Source organism: Furipterus horrens, unplaced genomic scaffold, assembly GCF_987537825.1.
Source record: "Furipterus horrens unplaced genomic scaffold, mFurHor1.1.pri manual_scaffold_11, whole genome shotgun sequence".
In the NCBI taxonomy this organism is placed as follows: domain Eukaryota; kingdom Metazoa; phylum Chordata; class Mammalia; order Chiroptera; family Furipteridae; genus Furipterus; species Furipterus horrens.
The window spans coordinates 96,481,171-96,501,717 of NW_028327181.1; the positions used below are offsets into that span (position 1 = coordinate 96,481,171).

Genomic DNA, 20,547 nt, shown 5'->3' on the forward strand with positions numbered 1-20,547 from the left:
TCTAGGGAATACTTCTCCAGGGTGGCCCCATGCAGTGACCTGGGATGTGCTGCCATCTAGGACCTGGGGCTCTGGTGCTCTGAGCTGCCTTCCCACTGGTATCTGGCCCCTCGGGTTCTAGGGGCCTTTGGAGGTTCTGTTTCTCTGGCCCCGCCATGGCAGAATTGGGACTCAGCTCCTCAAGGTCAGGCACTGCTGTCCTTTTGCTTTCCTGGACCCATACTGTGCGATGTCCTTTCCCTGTTCTCCAAGTCCTTGGGGGTTTATAGCTTTAAAAAAAAAAAAAATCTCTTGTGGTAGTTTTAGTGAGCTTTTCAGGGAGAGCAAAATTAGCTATGTGTGTTCAGTTGTCATTTTAGGAACTAGATCTTTTGTTTCTTTCCCAATTGCTATTGTAAAGGACTGTTCCCAGATCCTCCTCCATGTTCTTACTAAAAAAAAAAAAATATTAAAAAAATGGTTCTATAGCAGAGGTTTGTAAAATTCTCTTCATTGAGGACAGTTTTATAAACTTCCTGGTTGGTCCTAAGATGAAGACATACAGACTGGTCCTGACCCGCCTTTCTGGTTAGAAGGGCAAATTCTCTGGGGCTTGTAATGAGACCACCCCGCCAGGGCCTGTCCCCTGAGGGGCCTGATCTGCAGGTCCTGAGGCCACTGATGCTAAGTTCAAGCCCCCCCCCCCCCCCCCCCCCTGCAAGAAATCTGAGTAGACTGTGTGCCACGCGCTGGCTAGGTCTGGTGGGGTTTGGGAACACGATTCAGTGCTGTCTTCAGAGAGCCGTGCTGGGATGATCCAGGGAAGTGGGTCATAAGGACCGCTGCCTATACCTGGGAAGCAAGAGGCCTGCCCAGAGGGAGACAGGTGGGTGATGGGGGGTGGGAGGGCTCAGCTGCATGTCCAGGATCTGGCAGCAGAGGCCAGAGAGGACCAATTAGGTCTTCTGAGCAGGGGTGTGCTGCTTCAGATACGAGAGCTGCAGAGAGTTCAATCAACCAAGCAACTGCCTTGCTCAGAGACAAGGCATTTATCTGGTGTTTAACTGCAGGGCCAAGCAGCTAACTGGAAATTATATAGCACGATCCCCACTGGCCAAGACAGATCAATGACCCAGACAGGCCAGAGGGCCAGAAATGAAAAGCCTGAAGCCTCCAAGTGACCAGTAGCCACTTGTCTCAAGCACTGTCCTCCCTCGCTGGCTCTCAGGGGAGGCAGCCAGCAGTGAGAGCCCCGCGCTCTCAGAGGAGCTGGGTTTGCGTTCCTCCCTTTACTGCCCGTGAATCGTTCAGGCTCCTGCCAAACGCCAGATTCCACGTCAAGCTTTTTTGCCTCACATGGAAAAGCAGGACAGTCAAGTACAAGGAGGAATATCATTGTTACAGAAGCAATGTGAGAAGTAAAATCAACCTGGGGTCAGTTTTTCATTTGTTTTTAGATTGAGAATGTTTTCCAGAGTGCAGCCCCTGCCCTTACCTCCCTCCCTGCCTGTCAGTGGTAGGCTCTGGGCACTGCGTCCCTCTGTCCCTCCATCCCTCCGTCTCTCTTTTGCTTAGAAACAGGATCGAAGACCTGCCCATCCTGCTGTTGTGTTTGGGACAGTCCAGGCCCTGTGGCCTTCCTTTGGTGTTGAATGCCAGTCACTGGACTTCACTGCCCTCTGTGGGCCCTTGGCCTGGGCTTTCTTTCTGCTCCCCCTCCCAGACCCTGCTTCAGGGTCCCTTTCCCTAGGCAGGGAAGCCTGGCAGTGGAGACAGAGACTACCCGCTCTTCTTATTTTAGACAAATCCTAAACTGACCTCAGACAGTCCCTCTTCTGCCATCAGGGTAGAAATGTTTAAATCGGTTGGGTTGGCAATCTGGACAAATGCCCCAGCAATGTGGCAGGTGCAGGAGTGTAGGCAAAGTGGAGGCGAAGGCCTGCAGACGGGCCTGCAGGGGAGGTGGGGGGGGTGTTCACGCCCCCATCCAGAGTCCCATTTATGGGGATCCCTGGTGTTGTCCTTCCTGGGCCAGGGCCAGGGAGGTAGGAGCGCAAGGGTCCTGATAGGGGCTGCTTGTTCCCACAGTTGCCCGGAGGAAGGGAGCGGAGGCGGGGCTCTAGACCGGAGGGCGGCGCTTCCAGACCCCCGCTCCTTGCCCACTGCCTTGGTGCTGGGGCTCCGCGGGGCTGACTGCGGCCCCCCGGGGTGGTGTGCGCAGGGCGCAGGCAGGGGCCCTCCCAGCCGCCTGCCCCAGCCTCGTGGCTGCAGGAGCCCCCTCCCTTGCAGCGCTCTGCGCGCACAGCACAGACCCAGCTGCCTGCCGCCGCCGCGTGCTCCTGCTGTCTCCTCGCTCCAGCCAAGCGAGCCAGAGGAACCAGGGAGAGGGAGAGAGAGAAAAGGGGAGGGGTGGGGAGGGAGAGGGAGAGAGACAGACAGAGAGAAGAGAGAGAGAGAGAGGAGAGGAGAGCGAGAGGAGAGGAGAGCCAGTGCGGAGCATAGAGCTCCGGAGCCGGCAGAGCCTCCTAGGACAGCGGCCCGGCCCCAGCCCTGGCCGCTCTCGTGCTCAGAGGAGACGCAGCCACCCCCACTGCCGCTGGAGCCTGGCCCCACGAGCCCCACGAGCCCCTCGCTGCCGGCTGGCCTGTGCCCGCGTGGCCCCGGGACCCGGCTGTCCGCCCAGCCGGGATGCAGCTGGGGCATGGCCGCCAGGCCCCCATCACCTGCCTCGGGGAGCGCTGAGCTTGTGAGTAGCCTGGCCCTCGCCGCCCGCTTGCTTCGCCTTGCTTCGCCTCGCAGCGGTCATTACCATCGTGCGACAGCCAGCTAGGGGCTAGGGGGGTGACACGGTCCTGGGAGGGGCCCACAGGACCCCACAGGGGGAGGCGAGGGCTGCAGAGGGCAGCCAGGACCATCTGAAGGTGTGTGGGAAAGCGTGGCACTCCCAGGTTCAGGGGTCTCTGCTAGAGTCGGGGCTCCCCGGTCCCTCCCCGCCTAGGGTCAGGGCACGTGGCCCAGCCGGGGGCTGGAGGGGTGATTTTGTGAACGCGAAGGCGGTTTTGGGCTCCATGCATGCGCCAGGAGTCCCTTGCGCTGCGTGGCGTGGTGATGGTGATGGTGATGGTGGCGGTGGCGGCGATGAAGGCGGCACAATGCCTGGCGGCGCAGGGAACTCCCTGGCGGGGGGAGGCTGAGGCGAGAGGAGATCCTGGCCCTGCGGGGGCATCCAGGGGACGGGCGGAGACCGCGTGGGTGGGAGCAGGGACCCTGGGGGATGCAGCGCACTTTCCTTCCGGCACCCAGGCCCCTGAGGGGAGCGCTGTCCGGGTCCCCCTGGAGGAGGGTTCACTGAGGAGTTGACCCAAAGGAGTTGTGGGGAGGAAGGAGCTCCCGCGGCTCCCTAGAGAGGACCTGGCCGCAGCCTCCCGCAGTGCCAAGGATGGAGCGGCAGGGGGCGAGCGGCTGCGGAGTCCTGGGCGAGCGGGCTGGGGGCAGAGTCTCCGGAGTGGCGCGTTAGGGAGGCTCCATCGGGAGCCCAGTCTACTCCGGAGCGCTGGCCGCCCCCAGCTGCTAGTGCAGCCCTGCTGGGGCAGCTGGCGCCAGGGTCCCAGGCGCACCCCTGGCCCTAACTTTCTCCCCCAGCGGCCCCAGGAGGCGGCGGGATCTCCGGGGGTGTCCTGGACTTGCCCCCTGGGGAGGGCTGCCTCCCGCGGTGCGTCTAGACCAGTGCGGGGCCGGAGGTCGGTGCTGTCCCCTGGCACGGAGGCTCTGTGGCTGCATATCCGCAGTCCCTCTCTCATTTCGCGCAGGGACGCGAGCTCCGAGCGCCCGGTGTGGAGGGACGTTGGGACCCTGTCCCCAGCGGCCTGGGAGCCAGGTCTCAGGTGGGGTGGGAGGTGTTCCTGGGAGTCCAGTACTTCGCCCCTCCCATTGGGCGAGGGGCCAGTGGGGTGGGGAGGAAGTCCAAGGTGCCAGAGCTTTCCAGCTTTTGGGAGGGACTAGAGTTATTTTTTACTGGTCACTTAAAAAATAAAGGGCCCCCACAGTGCCGCTCATCCTGACATGACACACCCCATGGTGGAGGCAAGTGCCAGGGATGTGGGTCTCCATCCTTTGGGCGAGCCCCTCCCCCCCCACCCCCTACCCCAGGTTAAGTCGCTCTTTTTGGCTTGCCAGGCGGCTAATTTCCTGCTGAAATGCAGCTCAGCTCAGGGATGCCCTGGGTGCTCACCCCGGAGCCGGGGGCACTTAGTGGCTGACCGGGTACAGGCTAATGGAGTGGGGTCGGCCTTAATGAGTTCTTTCATCCGGAAGCCAGCTTTGGTTTTACTGCTCTGCAAAAAATAATTTTAAAAAATATAAACATTGCGACAGAACCTGCTCATTAAGTGTACGTGGCGGATTTGGGCCGATGTCTTAATTGGGCTGCGTTGTGATCGGAGATATTACACTCATTAAAACCAGACCCTCCAGGTGAGCTAAATTCGTGGAGGGAGGGAGGGAGAAAAGTTGTAGTGCAGGTGTTGCCTGAAGGAAGCGGGGTTTGGGTTGGTGGGGGCCTCCCCTGGCTGCAGAGCACTGAGGGGGCCGCGGGGGGCACTTCGTGGGGCCATGTCAGGGGCAGAGGCCAGTCCCCTCCTTCCCTGCCTCCACTCATGGGCCTGAGCTGGCTTCTGTGCTGTGGACCAAGGCTGCCACCCTTGTCCCCTCCCTGGGGACTGGAGGCCTCTCTGCCCTGGGCACCACACACAAGGCTTAATCCGTTATTCCTGGCTGGGAGCTTCTGGGAGGGGCAGGGCCGCCCCCCAGCGAGGGGGTTGGCAGCTGAGGCGAACTTGAGGGACACACACAGGCCGAGACAGCCTGGGCCTGGTGACGCAGCTGTGTGTGAGGGGAGGGCTGGCCAGTGGCTTGTGGGCTGTTTGCGCGTGAGAAGCTGGGGTTTTCTGGTATGAGTTCCAACGGCGATCCCCTCCCTCATAAAAAAGGACTTAAATGATCGCTCGGGCCCACCCTCTCGAGGTCTGCGTCACATCCACCCTGGAGCCTTGAGTCCCCTCAGGTCACTGGGAGAAGTCGGGAGTCCAGGAAAGCCCTGGCAGGCCGGGCCTCTGACTCCACCGGGCCTTCCTTGCCAACTCCTCTCACCCAGGGCCCTTGGACAGGAGCCACAGCAGAGCTGGGGCATAGTTACTGCCCTTCAGCAAGGACCAGAGGCTCGGCTGGAGCAAAGGTGGGCCTGGGTGTCCCTGCCACGGGGGGGTGGGGGGGGCGCGGTGGGCACCAGCACCAGGGACAGAGACCGCCTGCCCTCACCCTCCCACTGCCTCTGACTTGTCCTGGAGCGGGTGGGGGCGCTGCAAGCACTCACCCTCACCCTGTTGGGGATGGGGAGGGCTCCTGAGGAGGCAGATTAGGAAGGAGGCAGGGGCGAAGGCTCCTGGGTACCATTTCAGAGTGGACCTTCTGTCTGTTCCTGCCACCTACTCAAGTTGGAGCATTGCCCCTGGCTCCGCGGAGACCAGGAGAGATGTTACGAACCTCTGATCTCTGGGGATGACCTGGCGTGGTGGTGGCAGACCCTCGGTTCTGGGTCCTCGCCAGCCCTGGTTGATCTCAGGCCCTGCCTCTATCCTTGGACCTGCTTTGAGAGTCCCCCCACCCCCACTCAACCATCACCGGCACCCCATTCTTCTGTGATGTATCGAAGTTGGAGGCTTGCTCCTGGGGCAGGGATGCTGGCGGGCTAATCCTGCCTGCCCACCCTCTCCTGGGCACACAGCGTTATCTGGCGCTCGCTTGTGCAATCAGGAGGGAAGGCATGTACACACGGAAGAAGTGTCTGGCCCCCCGAGAGGTGTCAGGGTGCTGGTGGTGGCAGGGGCAGTTGGAAAGGGGTCTGGAGGAGGGTGCAGGAGGTCACCACAGTGCCGAACTTGAAATTGAAATGTTTTTAATGGTCGCAGTGCGGGGCTTCCCTCCTCCAGCCCGTTTGTTCAGGCGCCTGCAAACTCCGGTGGGTTGTCTCCCGTGTTTATTTATTTCCACACGCCTGCCTGATACTCTGTTATAAAGACAAATGGAACCTGACGTGCAGCTGACATTGGGTGAGGAATTTTTTATTTTTAAACAAGTGAAGGGGAAAAACCATCTTGAAACTCCCCTCTCCCAACCCTGGAACAGGGATGCTCCTCCCCCTTGGGCACCTGCCTTTCCTGCAGCTCAAGGTCCCCGCGTTCCAGACCCACCCGCCGGCACCTCCAGCTTTCCGAGTGGCTGCCGCACCTCCACACTGGCTCTCACAGAGCAGCGGGCCCTTTCCCGGGTTCACGCGACATGCTGGCAGCCCCGCGCCTCCTCTTCTGCTGCCTCTCTGAGGTGGCTTCCTCTCTACGCCATCGCTGTCCCTCTTTCATTCAGAGTTCTGGTTCCGCCTCCCTCTGTCTCTCGCTCTGTCTCTCCCCTTCCCAATCCTGTCCTCGCCCGGCCCCCGCTCCGTGCCCTCTCCGTGGCATGGGCACTTAGACACCTGTGAGAGCTGAGGGTGCTCCCAGCTGATCGTGGCATGACCCTGGTCCTGGAGTCCACCGTGGGGCTTGTTCTGTGTTGGGGATCCACAGGCAGAAAGACAAGTATCCTTGGGGCGTGGACTGACTGAGCTTATAAAATATACACCTTTCGAAGTGCAGCGCACTTAGTAAATTAGTTTGCTCTCACAGTTTCTCCAACACATGAGCAGACACCAAAACATGCCGAGAAGGCGAACTGAGACGCTAAAGGGCCTGAAGCCTGTTCCTTTATTTGAACAAGTTTCCTCTCCGGGGCCAGCTCACAGTATGTAAATTGCATCCTGGAAAGCATCGCATGGTCTAGCTGGGGGAGAACTGACTGCTCTGTCAGGAGCAAGGTAGCCCCCAGGAGAGACAGCCAGGCCCCAGGGTCCTCAGGGCGTGGGAAGGGACTGCCGACTTCATTTTAAACTTAGGGGCCTAAAGATGGGCTCCACTGGGTGACAGGGACCTCTTGCTTTGGATCTAGACTCCACTCTTTCTGATCCCACCTAGGCACTGGCTCAGGTTGGGAGGGGTCTTCAGAGTCTGTGGTGTCCTCTGGGAAGCAAGGGCAAAGCAGTTCTGGTTGGAAGGTTTCTTTTTTTCTGAAGGGTTAATTGTTTAAAGTCAGAGCACGCTCCTAGCATCAAAAGGGAGGAGAAAAGATACACATCATTAGCTGAATTTCACCACATTGTTTTGGTTAGCGGTTTTACAAAGCGCTTTCTCCCAAGATTCTAGAATAGCAGAGGCCTGGGTGAAGCACTGCCGCGCCCCCCCCCCCCCCCAGACGCACTCCTGGTCACCAGCCCCATGGGCACAGTCTCTGCCAGGTGTCTGCTGGACACAGAGAAGCTGGCCCACCCTCCCGTCCAGCGTGGACCTCAGCTGCGACGAGAAACCAGGAGGAGAGCCAGGTGCTCAGGTGTGTCTATTTTAGCCCCTTTAGAAAACCAGCTGCAGATGAGCAAACTGTCTGGGGACAGACACCTGCTACCAGTCCGATCCTGCAGTTTCACAAAGTTCCTTTGGCAGGGGGCAGGGCTGGACGCTATCGTAACATGTGTATTTTGTCTGGAAGAGAGGCGAATCTCCCTGCACCTTTATCTCTCCGAGGCATCTTGTCTCAGGTCAGAATTCTCCCTCCACCAGAGCAGACAAGCAAAAAGGAACCCAGACCCCCAGATCAGAACCCCGCCCGCCCCCCACCCCCCCGCCGCCACAGGGCCACTGATGCACAAGCCCGCAGCCCACTCAGAGCCCCCCACCCCCCATGGATAGATGGAACACAGCAGCCCTGCTCACCAGCCTCTCCTTGCTTGCGACACCCAGTGAGACCAGGGGGTGACAATGGCGGGAAGGGTGGCCCTCTGGAGTCTGGGTCCGTCCCTGTCCCCCCCTGCAGTTCGTGTCTTTGGGCACCAGGCAGATGCTGATTCCTGGGCTGGGCGTCGGGTCTCAGGGCGCTTTGCTTTACGGCAAGGACAATGAGAACACCCGGGAGCACACTGTTCTCAACAGCGAGGCCTTTTTACGTAAAAATGGGAACCTCTGTTAAAGCCGAAGAACATGAAGCTGACTTGTGTTAAAAGAGGTGGGCTCCATTTTGAGAAAGACTGAAAGAGGTGCAAACACCCGCGTACACTTAGAAATTATTTCTCGCTAAACTTTCATAGTTCAAAATCCTTACTGAGTGTAAATGAGAGGTTTCTCTACTGGATTACATGGAAAATAACTCCTACTTTTTTGGAACTTTTAAGGATTGGGCGCAGGGCAGTGCTCCAGGGTCTGGACATAAGAGTTTCTGGGTGCCTTGAAATCAAAACTCCTGCCAGGGAGTGTTCCCCTGCCCGCCCCCTCCCCCCGCTTGGCAATGGCAGGAAGGGCTTTGCAGCCTTCGGTTTTCAGCCAGATGTATTGAGATGACTTTTTCATACTTATAGTCATACCACACACACCGTGGCTTCCCATCACCCTGAGGGCCAGGCAGTAAAAGGAGACCAGAATCATGCTTCAAGCCGCATCTGCACAGGCTCCTGGGGGGACCGCCAACACCTAATGAGTCTCCTCATGAATGGAGCTTCCCCAAGACCGCTCATCCTGGCTGCCCCTGCAGGACCCACCGATAGATGCCCACTGCGATGGAGGGCAGCTGAACCAAGCTGTGCGTCCATTACCTTGCTCCAGACCTCGGCGCAGGGTGCAGGGTGCAGATCCAGCTGCGTCTGTGGCGCCGTGGGGGCCTGTGGGCAAGGGCGCTGACTGCTGTGTGCTGTCGGGGAGGGAACGGAGGCTTCCCAGCACTGTGCCCCGGGCAGGCTCTCAGCCCTCAGTTTACTCAGCTGAGAAGTGGGGAGACAGCACATGCCAAGAGCTGGCGCACAGCCGGCACACAGCAGTGGTGGCGGGCGCGGCCCCTCCCAGCGCCGTCCATCTGTCCGAGAGACGGGCCTCTCGCCAGGCTGAGGACGCGGGCTCTGCACTGTCTCCTGGGGCCGCGAGGAGACGGTGCTGCTCTAAGATGGTTCCAGATAAAGTGCCAGGGTCCAGAGGGAAGCTAGCCTCAGCACCCCTCCGCAGGGGCGGGGAGCCTCCCTCAGGGGGCCTGGAAGCGTTCCTGGTTGAGACCCGTGGCGCCTGTTCTAAGGAGCCCCCTCCGGCCGGGTGGAAGGGTGTGAGTGAGGGCCTGTCTGTGGCGCTGTGGACCCAGGGGTCACCCTGACCAGGGCGTGACTGTGGTGTGTCTTCTGATGGGCTGCCACCCCCTCCCCCGACCGCACTCCTGGAGGGATGTCAGGAGAACCCCTCGGGTTGGGGTGCTGCTGTGGGGTGCAATGCTTTTGCAGCATTGGCCTGGGATTCTAAGGGAAAATCCAGTGCCGCCGTATTTTCCGTGATGGGGAGGGAGGAAGAGGAAGCATCATGATCCCTCCCAGCGCCCCCTGGACTCCTCTGAACCTCTAGGGGGCCAGCGACTTTGTTCGGCCCCTGCCTTCAACACAGGAACATTCTTGGCTCTCAGAACGCAATGCGTGACAAACTGAAACAGTTTTGCAAAACCCATTAGGAATAAACATAAAGTGAATGTGTCTTTCTGGAATATTGACTCCCCCTCATTCAAAGGACCACCGTGATGCTGTTAGGCCTGCTTGGGGTCCCCGCTGCAGGGGCAGGAGAGGTGGAACCAGAGCCTAAGGGACTTCCCCTAAGGCACCTGGTAGACAGGGATGCCCTTGGCCTACCTCTCAGCGGTGCATTCATCAACTATTTTGGGATTTTAGCAGGAAAGAGAAATGCCGGAGAAATTTAAGGTGACAATTACTGCTTTCTGTGGTGTAGTATTATAATCAGCATCCCAGACAGCCAACACCGTATGCAGCCTTCGCGTCCCAGAATTCTGTCTGATAGGTTGGCAGCTGCGAACGTTTACCCGCAGGCCCTTGGGAGGGTGAGAGCGGCTGCAGGGTGGTCTTGTTTGTTGGGGAAGCCCTTCCTCTTGTCCTACCTGCGCCGAAAGCCCTTTTGTCAGTTTCTGGGACAACTTGACAGTGAGCGCGTTTTCCTTTCCTGTGGGCAGAGCTGCCCCGGGACAAGGACAGAGAAGGCCCCAGCGTGCTCCTCCAGCGTCCTCAGGCCAGGACCGGGCTCACTCTGCCCGGCCACCCTGGTCCTGGGAAACACATGTCCAATTCCGTACACGCGTTGACAACATGGCAAAGATTAGCATCCGCTTTCCTGACTGGTCTGCGCTTATGCCGGTGGAGTGAACGTTTCATGGGGGCTTTCGCCCCACAGAGGTTGAAACCTCATTTTGAAGGCAACAGTAGCCCTGGCTGGTGTGGCTCAGTGGATTGAGTGCCGGCCTGTGAGCCAATGAGTCCCGGGTTCGATTCCCAGTCAGGGCACACACCCGGGTTGTGGGCCAGGTCCCCAGTTGGGGGTGCGTGGGAGGCACCCACACATTGATGTCCCCTCTCCTGAAAATAAGTAAAGTATTTAGAATGATATTTTTTAAAAAGTAGAACCTGTACCGAACAGATGGGAATGGGCCTGCTGGGGAGGGTGTCTGTGTCTACCTGGTCACAGCCTCCGCCCCTCCCGCCCCTCCTGCCCCAGGGCATCCTCTCCTTGTCACCAGTCACTGTGGAGACTGGCTGAGGGGGACTAATTGCCTCCCTTCCCTCCATTGACGCCATTGTGTTTTGCTCAAATCCTAAGAAGAAAACTAAGACCAGACTTGGGAATTTCGAAACCCAAGGATAATTTTTCAGAAAGTAATGAGTGCTAGGAAATGAGGGTTATAAAGGAAGTCTTTCGGTAATAATCATAACTGTAATGTTCTCCACTTTGAAATGCGTTCCTATGTACTAAAATCACGGAAAGTATTAAGTCCGCCAGAGGGGAAGGAGACGTCCTCCGGAGCCGAGGCCCAGCCTCCTGGGCCGGCGCCAACTTCGGGGCTCTGTGCCCGTCTCCCCAGAGAAGTCGCTGTGCCCCCAGCCAGGGTCCAGTCACACACCCGGCGGGGACTGGCTGGAGCAATATTATTCCAGTCCCAGCGGGTTTGCTCTCACGGCCGTGGTTTCCCAGCAAGGCGAGGGCATGCTGAGGCTGCCCCAGGGTCTGGCCCACGCTACTGGCGGGGGGCTGCGTGGGAGCCGGGGCCCAGGAGGCTGGCCAATAGCCCAGGGCCGAGGAGGGCGTGGCGTGGCCCGGGGCCCCCTGTGCACACCGCACCTGCGGCCACCCACCCTTGAAGCTGCCACGTGCAGCCCGAGCACGAGCCACAGCTCCCTGACTTTCTCCTCCTCCTGCCCGCCTTCCCCTTTCCCCTCCTCTGTCACCTGTCACCTTCAGAGTCAGCAGACGGCTCCCCTCCCGCAGGATGCAGGTGGGCAGGTCAGGCAGCTCTGAGCCCCTAGCAGCCAGAAGGAAAGATTTATGGCTCCTCCTGCCCTGCTTGATGGACAATGGAGGCAGCGCACGGCTGGAGGAGAGCTGTGCCATCAGGAGTCAGGGTGGTCGGAGTAAATCAGTCACCTTCACCAAGGCGGCTGGGCAGGCCTGCTTCCTGGCGCCCTTAGAGCAGGGGCCCCCTTGGGTGTGGGTTAGAGGGCTCCGGAATGGACTGTTGAAGGTCTCATGTACTCTGAGGGCCGTTGGAGTCGGGGCCTGAAGACCCAGGGGTCTCCTCACAGGTGGGAGGCGAGCTGCAGGGCCTGTGGGGGGAGTTCTGTCTCCTGAGCACCTGCCACCCACGAGAACCACAGTGTGACATGTTTATGGGTCAGAATAATGACCCCAACCTGAGATGAGTGTGCGCAAATGCATGCACGTGCGTATGTGTGCACATGTTCATGCACAGGTGTGCATTTATGTGTGCACACATGCACGGCCACATGGCGTATATGCACACACACGTTTGCATGTGCGTGGATGTATGGTGTGTGTGTACTGTGTGTGCTCAGCTCTTGGACCCTCCCAGGCTCCACTGTGTGTTTAAACCCACACACCGCTCTGCCAGGCTGCTGGGAGCCGGTGTCTGAGCACCAGCCAAGCCCTGCGGTCCTCCTCCTTCATTTGTTCTGCGTCTTATTTCAGTGCCGTGAAGAGTCTGGCAGTTTCCTCAAGGAAACTTTGCCTTTGTGGGAATGTGATGCCAAGTGCTCCTGGGCCCTCCTTCTGGCTAATTGATGATATGATCCCGCGTGGGAGCCTTGTCATTCCTGGAAAAGCTCTTTATTCCATGCGCTTCCCCACCTCCTTCCCCGCCCTCCCACCTCCCCACCGGGCTCTGACTTCCGCCGCGGTGGGGCCGCTCCCTGTGAGCGCGGGGCCGTGGCATTAGTGGGTATTGAGCCAGCCAGCACGCCAGGCCTTTCAGTAACGCGGATACTACAATTATGTGCGCCAAAAGGCTGAAAGGGCCATTTAGGATTTTTCTGCCTTCAAAAAAATATTCCTTTTTTCCAAGCCGTGTGCCCTGCCCTTGGCCACCACAGCTGTGGCATGGAGCGTGGTAGCAGCCTCAAGGGCTCCTCAGCGCTCCTGTCTCGGGTGTAACAAAGTCCGTACTGCAGACAGCACCTGTGGGCAGGTGGGCAGGGCCCCACCCTTGTTGGGCTGCGGGTTGCACAGCAGACAAGCAGGGCAGCGCTCACTGTGGAGGGAGCCACCTGCCCCGTGATGTCACACTGAGTGACCGCGCTGTGCATGCACGTGTGGCCCCATCCACACGGGAGCATGTCCCCTGGCGTCCAGGGTCTGTTCCTGCCAGCTCCATGGAGAGGGGTCAGTGCCCAGGGCAGCAGCTCCCATGGGTGCCCACCAAGGCCATCTGGGCCCTTTGACGGCCATCGGGCATTTCCGAGCATGGGCAGGATGTCATTGTGGGGGAATGTAGTTTACGCATGTGTGTGTATGTGTGAGTGTGAGTCTGCATGGGGGGACTGGGATCTGCAGGGGCTGCCCGACCTCTCCCTGTACTGGGACACGTGTGGGTGGTATCTTGGGACCAGGCTGGGATTCCGAGGCTGCTGGATTGCCAACACCAGGACTCCTGGGTCGGGGTGGTGACGAGAGGGGCACATGTGGGAGGTGCATGGTTTCCCCACAGACAACAGCCCTCCCAGAGGACAGACCAGGACCTGGGTAATGGTGCTCAAATGAGACACTGCCCGCCTCCTCGGAAGGTCATTTAGGTGTATAGGGCCAGTGCCTGGGACCCTGTACCCCAAACTTCTAAAAGGGTTATTCAAGGACCTTCTTATCTAAAAAAGGAAGGAAAGACCTCAAATCCACTCAAGCACCAAATAACAACCAGCAACTCACAAACTTATGTTTTCTAAACTTCGTGAAGTTGCTATGGTTACCCACATTCCTTGTTCACTGGCTCTTGCTCCAAGTGGGGTGGCTTGGAGCACGCACTCCAAGTGTGGCCTCTGTGTGTGTGGCCTCTGCAGTGGGCTCGCTGTGGACGGAAGGGCTGGGGCACCGCGAGGTTTCCTGGGACCACTGAATGGGATGTTCCATTATAGCCTTTCTGAGATACTAAAGACAGAATTTGTCTCCCACGCGAAAATAATTATAGCGGGAGAACGGAGAACACACCACTCCAAGTCCTTAACAGGAGGACGTGTATGTGTGCGTGTGTGTGTGCGCGTGTGCGTGTTCAGTCCCTGCGCCTGTGCTGGCTTCCTCCAGGAACACCTGCTGGTACCTGGCCGCGTGTGTAAGGGCAGCCACAACCAAAAGCACCTCCACGCCCACTGACCAGAGAGCACGTGCCCGGACCCCACTATTGGCTGGGCAATCTCTGCAGGGGGTTCACGGAGAATCCATAGGGGTGGTGGGAAAAGGGTGGGTCAAGTCAGGAGAAAGAAGCCAGATCAAGATTCCTTCTGTCCAGACTCCTCTGTCCTCAGAGAGAGGGGCCCCCAGAATGGGTTGAGGTGTCATCCTGCTCTTCTGCTGGGTTGTGTGGGGACCCCCAGGGAGCCCACAGTCCAGGCTTGGGTTGGGAGCTATGTGGCCAAAGCGCCGACTAAGGAGAGGCCAGGCTGCAGGCCACCTGTGTGGCCTGTCGCCGCCTGCCTTGAGGTCTGGCTGCTTTTCTCCCACGGGTGGCCCTGATGGCTGGCTCTGTTCGTTTCAGGGCCCCAAGGCCCAGTGAGTTGGGGGGTGTCCTCTCCCTGCTGGCCACAGGGTGAGGCCCTTCTTCTGTTCCCCTTGGAAGGTAGGAGCCAGCAGAGGCCCCGTGGGGGCACTGAGCAAGTGACAGTGGACACAGGGACTGACACTGGGCAGAAAATTCTGGGTGTTGGGGACTGTTGTGACTGATGAGGGCCCTGGCATTGGACCATGCACCAGGGATTAGCAGTGGGGAGCCCAGAGGGCTCTGGGTTTCTTCCCGTGCTCCTGGCCAAGAGCAGAAAACCATCCCGTGTGAGGGTCTCGCCTCATCCCCTGCTTTCCCGGCCGGTCCTGGCTGGTCCCCAGTGGAACCCCACGTCCCTCTGGCATGGCCCAGCTGGTGTCACTGCACTCGACTCCTCACCTTGGAACCGGTCTCCCTGCTCACAGACGGGAGGTGACCTCAGGATCTGGCAGCATCACCTTCTTGGCCAGTAGTTCACAGGCCCATGATTTAAGGGCAGGCATTTTTTTCAGGAAACATTTGAGGTGAGTGAGGCCAGTGAAGCCCTTCTGGATAGCGGGGTGCTGAGGTAGTGGTGGGGTGACCTGCGTTTCTACTGCTTGGCCGGTTAGGTAGGTGGCGAAGGCCATGGGGACAGGCCGGATTCTTCCACAGGCATGAGCAGAGCAGCATATGTGGCTGTCCCTAAGGCTGGGGGCACTTGGGACATAGGTGCGCACCATCACACAATGGACGTGAGAAGCCATCGCCGGAGGCCCCTCCTCCTGACTCCCTTGGCTTGACCATCGCCTCCCTGCCTTCCCAGCACTTTAATGGGAGCCGCAATCAGCCCGGCAGGAATAATGAGAAACCACAGGTCCCGACAGGCACGCGGCTGTAAATGCTCCGAAGCAGGGCCCCTGCCCCCTCCCCGCCAGAACCCGTAGCTCGGCTCCCACTCACAGCGGGTCCTCAGTCCGTATTTGCGGGATTCTGACAGCTGGCTGGCTGGGTGGGGAGCCGGCCTCACTCCTCGTTAGCCCTCTGACCTGCTGGCTGACTGGGGCGGGGCCTGGGGGGGCTTCTGAGCCCCATCACGTCACTAGCAGCCCGCTGAGTCCTGGCGGCGTGGGTGGGTATGCCCAGGGCCCGGGTCGGGAGGCAGTGGAGCCACCAGAGGGACAAGGAACCCGCTGCTCTGCAGGAAAGCCACTGTGGCTTCTGGCCCAGAGGGGAAATAGTGGCCCCTGGCTCTGCCCTGGGCTTGGCAACAGCGAGGCGGTGCCTGTGGGTTCCGTTGGGCTCTGCGTCCGGCCAGGCCTGCTCCTTCCCCGCCGCCCGGCTGTGACCCGCAGATCTCGTGCCGCCGTTTCCCCAGAGCCAGCGGCGGCTGCCAAGAGAGCAGAAAGGTGTGTCTTTGAGCCACCCCTCCATGCTGGGCTCGGAGTGAGGTGTAGACAGAAAGGAGGGAAAATGCCTAGGAAGGGGCTGGACTCTTCTGGAACATGCCAGATCGTTTGGGAAAGTGCTGGGCTGTTCTAGAGGGTGCTGCCCTGAACTGTTCTGGAAGGTGCTGGACTGTTCTGGAACACAGCCTGGGACTCCTCTAGACATGTGGCGCTGGGGCTGACTGCACCCTTTGGGTGCAGTATAGCTTGTCTCCAGGGGTGTCAGCTGTGATTATTGACGCTAATGGCAAATGGAAGCAAAATGGATAACAGGTGATGACGGATAAACCGATATTATTTATATTTAGCACGGGCTGCATACTTCTCCCCTGGCAGATTGGCCTCCGCAATTATCCTTCACAGGATCCAAGAATCTGCTGTCCGCAGGCCAGGGCTGCCACCTTGCTCTCCCTCCAGGAGGGTGGCTGGAACACACGAGAGCCCCTCGTGACTTGGCGGCCAGCTTAGAACGAAGTGCCAGGGCCATCCTTCCTAGCACCTGCCCTGTCCCCACCAGCAGCTGGCACACCACCTCTTTGAGCTCCCCCGCTCCCAGCTCCCCACCTCTCCAGGGGATGGATTAAAACCAGTCAAGAAAGAATGGCCTATTCAGATGGTGGCTTTTGTGCTGCTATTTCGGGTGGTTGTGGAAGGGGTGCAGCAGGAAGGTCTGGGAGTTTTAATGTGGAAGTGTACAAATACACAAGTCCTGTCTTGTCCTCATCCTGTATTGTCACGGCTAAGACAGTGCCCAGCACACAGTGGGTGTCAGCGCATGCTTGCTGGATGAGTGGCTGGGGGCTCGGGTCAGAGGCTCAGTCAGGGGAACGGGTCCCTGTGTGTGTCTGTGCCTGGAATATAATGATCGCCACACCTTGGCTAGTGGGGGGGCCTGGAAGGCTGCGTAGGGCCCCCCACCCCCATGTCAGCCCCTCAGCCTGTGCTCTTTGGTACTGAAGTTTAAAAAATGACCTTGATATCTAAGGTGCCTTCTATTAGACAGTGTATTGATTTGAATTTTTATATTTAAACAATTGGCTGTGCTCACACTGCCCTCCCAGAAGGGCACTGTGGGGTCACATGAACTCAGGGACAGGAGCAGGGACTGCAAGGCTTGCTGGCTATGCTCAGTTCTCGGGGGCCCGGCGGTGGCCTGGGGGATCTGTGCCTTCTCTGTGCCTGTCCAAGGTCCTGTGACTCCTAGATTTAAGCACCCAAACAAATGGTGGACAGCAGGATGGGGCTCGGAGAAGGACTGGTGGATGGCAAGGAAAAGAAGCTTCTAGAGAATGTCCTGGGGTCTGAAGACAATGGTCTGTTTCCTTCTCTGTCCTACCCGTAGCCTGGGTGCTTCTGAGGGCCGCATCCCATAGCTCTATATGCAGAACCTTCTAGAATGCAGGCCTTGTTCCTGGACACACATGCCCATAGTCTCTGAAAGCGCCCAAGGGACCAGGGAGCATTCTGGCACCATCTCTGCCCTCGGCTCATGGTCCTGCTTCCAATGACCAGCCATGGAGGCAAGGGGTGCAGCCTCACACCTCTCTGGCACATAGTAGGTGCTTAATAAACATTGCAAGGAAGCGAGAGGGGGGCTGTCCTTTTGGCCAGAGCATGCAGACAGAGACAGCTTCATTTTCCTGTTACATCTCCCCTTCCACATCCCCCTGAACCTTAAAGCAACCAATTCCAGGTGGAAGCAGGAGGAGGCGTGAGGGAAAAGGGAGAGGGTTTGATTGACGGGTTCTCGGGGTGTCTGAATCCTGCCGAGCGCCTCTCCTCCGAGTTGGTTTTGGTTTCTGTCCTGGAGCTCGCTGGTCCTTTTATTTCTCCACTTCCTCTGTTGGCCTCGGACTGGAGCAGGTCGGCAGGGGCTCACGTGCGGGGCCAGAGCAGATGACCTGTCCAGCCCGGGACCTGGATGTATGCCCGGCATGGCCGTCAGGATCTGTTGCCTCCCGTCTTGCACGAGGCATTTTAAAAAATCAAGATAGAAAACGAGGAGACACAATCATATCATAGCGTTATCTAAAGCGATCCAGCCACTCTGGTCCCCAGAAATTAGATTATTGTAGAATTCCATCGAATTAAGGGACGGTTCCTCTCTCCGGTTCCCGGCTCCCTGCCCCCGCCCTCCGCTTCTCGCCTACCCCTCCCTGCCGGAGAAAGATTTTCTGGTGGTGTCAAGGCAATGTGACCTGGTTCTGTAATAAAGAGGAGGCTTATTAGAATTAAGGCCTAACAGCGTTAAAAAAGCAATCTTTGCAAGATTGAGGCCACGGGGGAATTGTAAATTCTCGGCAAAGACCTCATTTAAGGGTTGGAATAAAAACTCGACACGCATGTGCGGCAGGCGCACATGGAGGGATCCTCAAAAAACAAAAGGAGCTTAAAGCAAAAAAAAGAACAGCCCTGACCAGTGTGGCTCGGGGGGTTGGGTGTCATCCCACAAAGTAAGGGGTTGCCGGTTCGATTCCCGGTCAGAGCACATGCCTGGGACGTGGTCCCTGGTCCCCAATTGGAGTGTGATATTTCTCTTGCACATTGATGTTTCTCTCCCTTCTCTTTCTCTGTCTCTCCTCCTCTCTTTTTTAAAAAAATTTAAATAAATAAATATTTTTTTGAAAAAGAAGAAAAAGAGCAAAGTGGGGGATGGGGATGGGGTGGCAGAGAAGGGCATTGATGACCGTCCAGGTCTGATGTGGGGACCTCCTGGGTAGCACTTGCCTGCCAGGAGTGGGCTGTCCGCGCACACGCCCTCCCATGCAGTTTTTCTCTGTACCTGTACCTGTCCCGGCACGGCCACCACTGTCACCCGAGGGCCATGACACCAACTGGGGGCGCACAGCCACCCCACCACTCCAGACTGAGGGGCTGGGGTCCCTCCTCTGCCAGTCTCCAAGCTGTCCCCCTTCTCATCTGGTCGCACTGAGCAGGCTGTGGTCCGCCAGGGCAGGGTGTGGGGTGCTGGGATGTGCCTGGCTCCTCTGGGCAGTGAGGAGGTGAGGGGCAGGACACGTGGACTTGGGGCAAAGGCTTGGGTGCAGCTGTCAGTGGAGCAGGTGATTCTGGGTACTCCAAGGCCGTCGGTACCTTGACCTCTCGTCTTAGTGCAGATGCTGTAACAAACGATCATAGACTGTGTGCCTGCAGACCCAGGTGCTGGCAGATTCCACGTCTGGTGAGGGTCTGCCTCCTGGCTCGTAGCCTCACAGGGCAGGAGGGACAAGGGAGCTCTCTGGGGTCCCTTTTATGAGGACACTAATGAGGACTCCACCCTCACTACCTACTCAGGCCCTGAGGCCCACCTCCTAGTACCAAAACAACGGGGGTTAGCTCTCCCCATACAAATTGGGGGGCGGGGCACAAACTCACACTTCTTGCTGCAACCAGTTGCATGATGGGGGATGCTTGAAAAGCTGGCTCTCAAGGGACCGACTGCCAGCTGGGCGGGGGTGGCTGGAAGGCACATGCTCCCCTGGAAATAGACAACCACCTTGATTTGGGCCTGCGGGGACCAATTCAGGGGAACTTGGCCCTTGGAGACCTCTGGGCTCAGCTCTCATTGGCGGTGGTGGTGGCGGTGGCTGGGGCGCAGCCCTTGTGCATGTTGACAGCTCCTGTCCCAGCACCCGCCTCTGTGCCCCCAGCTCTTTCTGGAGGGACGGGGGCTCAGCCTGCGGACAGAGCGGACGGAGGTGTGGGAGTTAACGCAGCTCCCACAAGGGAGGCTGGGTTGGTGGAAACCGCCCCCACCATCCTCCCTGCCCTCCCAGGAACAGGGACAATCTATGTATTTCCCCAGAGGGTGCCAAAACAGGCCCCTGGTCAGGCCTGAGTTCAGGAGGAAGGGGAGGGGCCTGGGACCTTTGCGGCCAATGTGCTGCTTCCTCACTTTGGGCTGAGACAGGCACACAATAGGTGCTCAATTAACCTTTGTGCACTGAAGAGTCAGTCCTTGCCTCTCCGATGGGTGGAGCCTGGCTCGGGGCTCTTCCTTCTGGTTCCAAGATTGGTCATGGGCTGGTGTGCCCCTGCCCCCCAAAATTCTAAAAGCACAAAGTGGCTGTGACCCCCACTCTCAGTAGTAAGACAAGTGAAGACCCTGGGGCTCTTGGGCTCACTCCAGTGACGCACAGAGCCTTGGCCCTGGCTGCCCTGCCCCCACGGTGGCCATGTCACGGTGCATGCCAGCTGCTCAGGACCCTGGGTGCTCCTTTCATGGGGAGACTCTTCATCTCCAATCCTGGATCCAGGTCCTGAGACAGGAGGGTGGCATCTTGCCAGGCCTGGGGAAACACGTGGGTGAAGGACTAAGAGACAGCTCCCTCTTTCTGGAACAGGTTGTCTTCAGAAGCCGCTCCTGGGAAGGGGCCCCTGGGATTTCTGGCAAGCCCACCCCAATCCTGAGCCCCTCTGGTCTGAAGGAGTTTGCTGATGATTTCTCTGAGGTTTGGGGCGGGACCGTTCTAGCCCTCTGATGATGTGGGTCACAGGAAGAATGTTTCTCCCAGGACAGCATGGATGTCCCTGTGTCCCCCTCCCCCCTTTTCTGGTGAGAAAGGGCCCATCTGGACACCAGGGAGTGGGGACAGGAGTGTCCTCTTACCCGCTTCACTGTCAAGGCGCCATAGCCAAAATGACCTTCCTGAGTATCCTTGACCTTCACGTTTCTTTCCTGGGGAGCCCTCCCCTTTCTCGTGGCCCAGGAGAGGTGGGATTTTGCAGACTGATGCTCTAGCTCCAAAGGGCCCCCGGGGAAGGCAGTGTGCATTTCGGGCCGTTAAAAAAATCTGAGGGGATTGGGAAGGAAATAACAGTCCCAAACTTGGCAACAAATGGATGGCAATTTTTGGAAGCTTATCTGTGTGAGGAATGAGTTTTCAGCTCAGCAGGAATATTCATTTGCCTCTTAAAGGGCAATTATGTGCAG

General features: G+C 58.4%; 1 protein-coding gene across 3 annotated transcripts in view; it reads left to right on the forward strand.

The window, feature by feature from the left end:
* The first annotated feature begins 2,600 nt into the window (after nt 1–2,600).
* The window catches only part of RBFOX3 (RNA binding fox-1 homolog 3), a 305,276-nt gene continuing 287,329 nt past the window's right edge, over nt 2,601–20,547 (forward strand). For all 3 annotated transcript variants that reach the window (XM_090257313.1, XM_090257312.1, XM_090257314.1), the window contains exon 1: nt 2,601–2,725. The gene's annotated coding sequence lies outside the window, so the exon portion shown is untranslated. The remainder of the gene's footprint in view (nt 2,726–20,547) is intronic.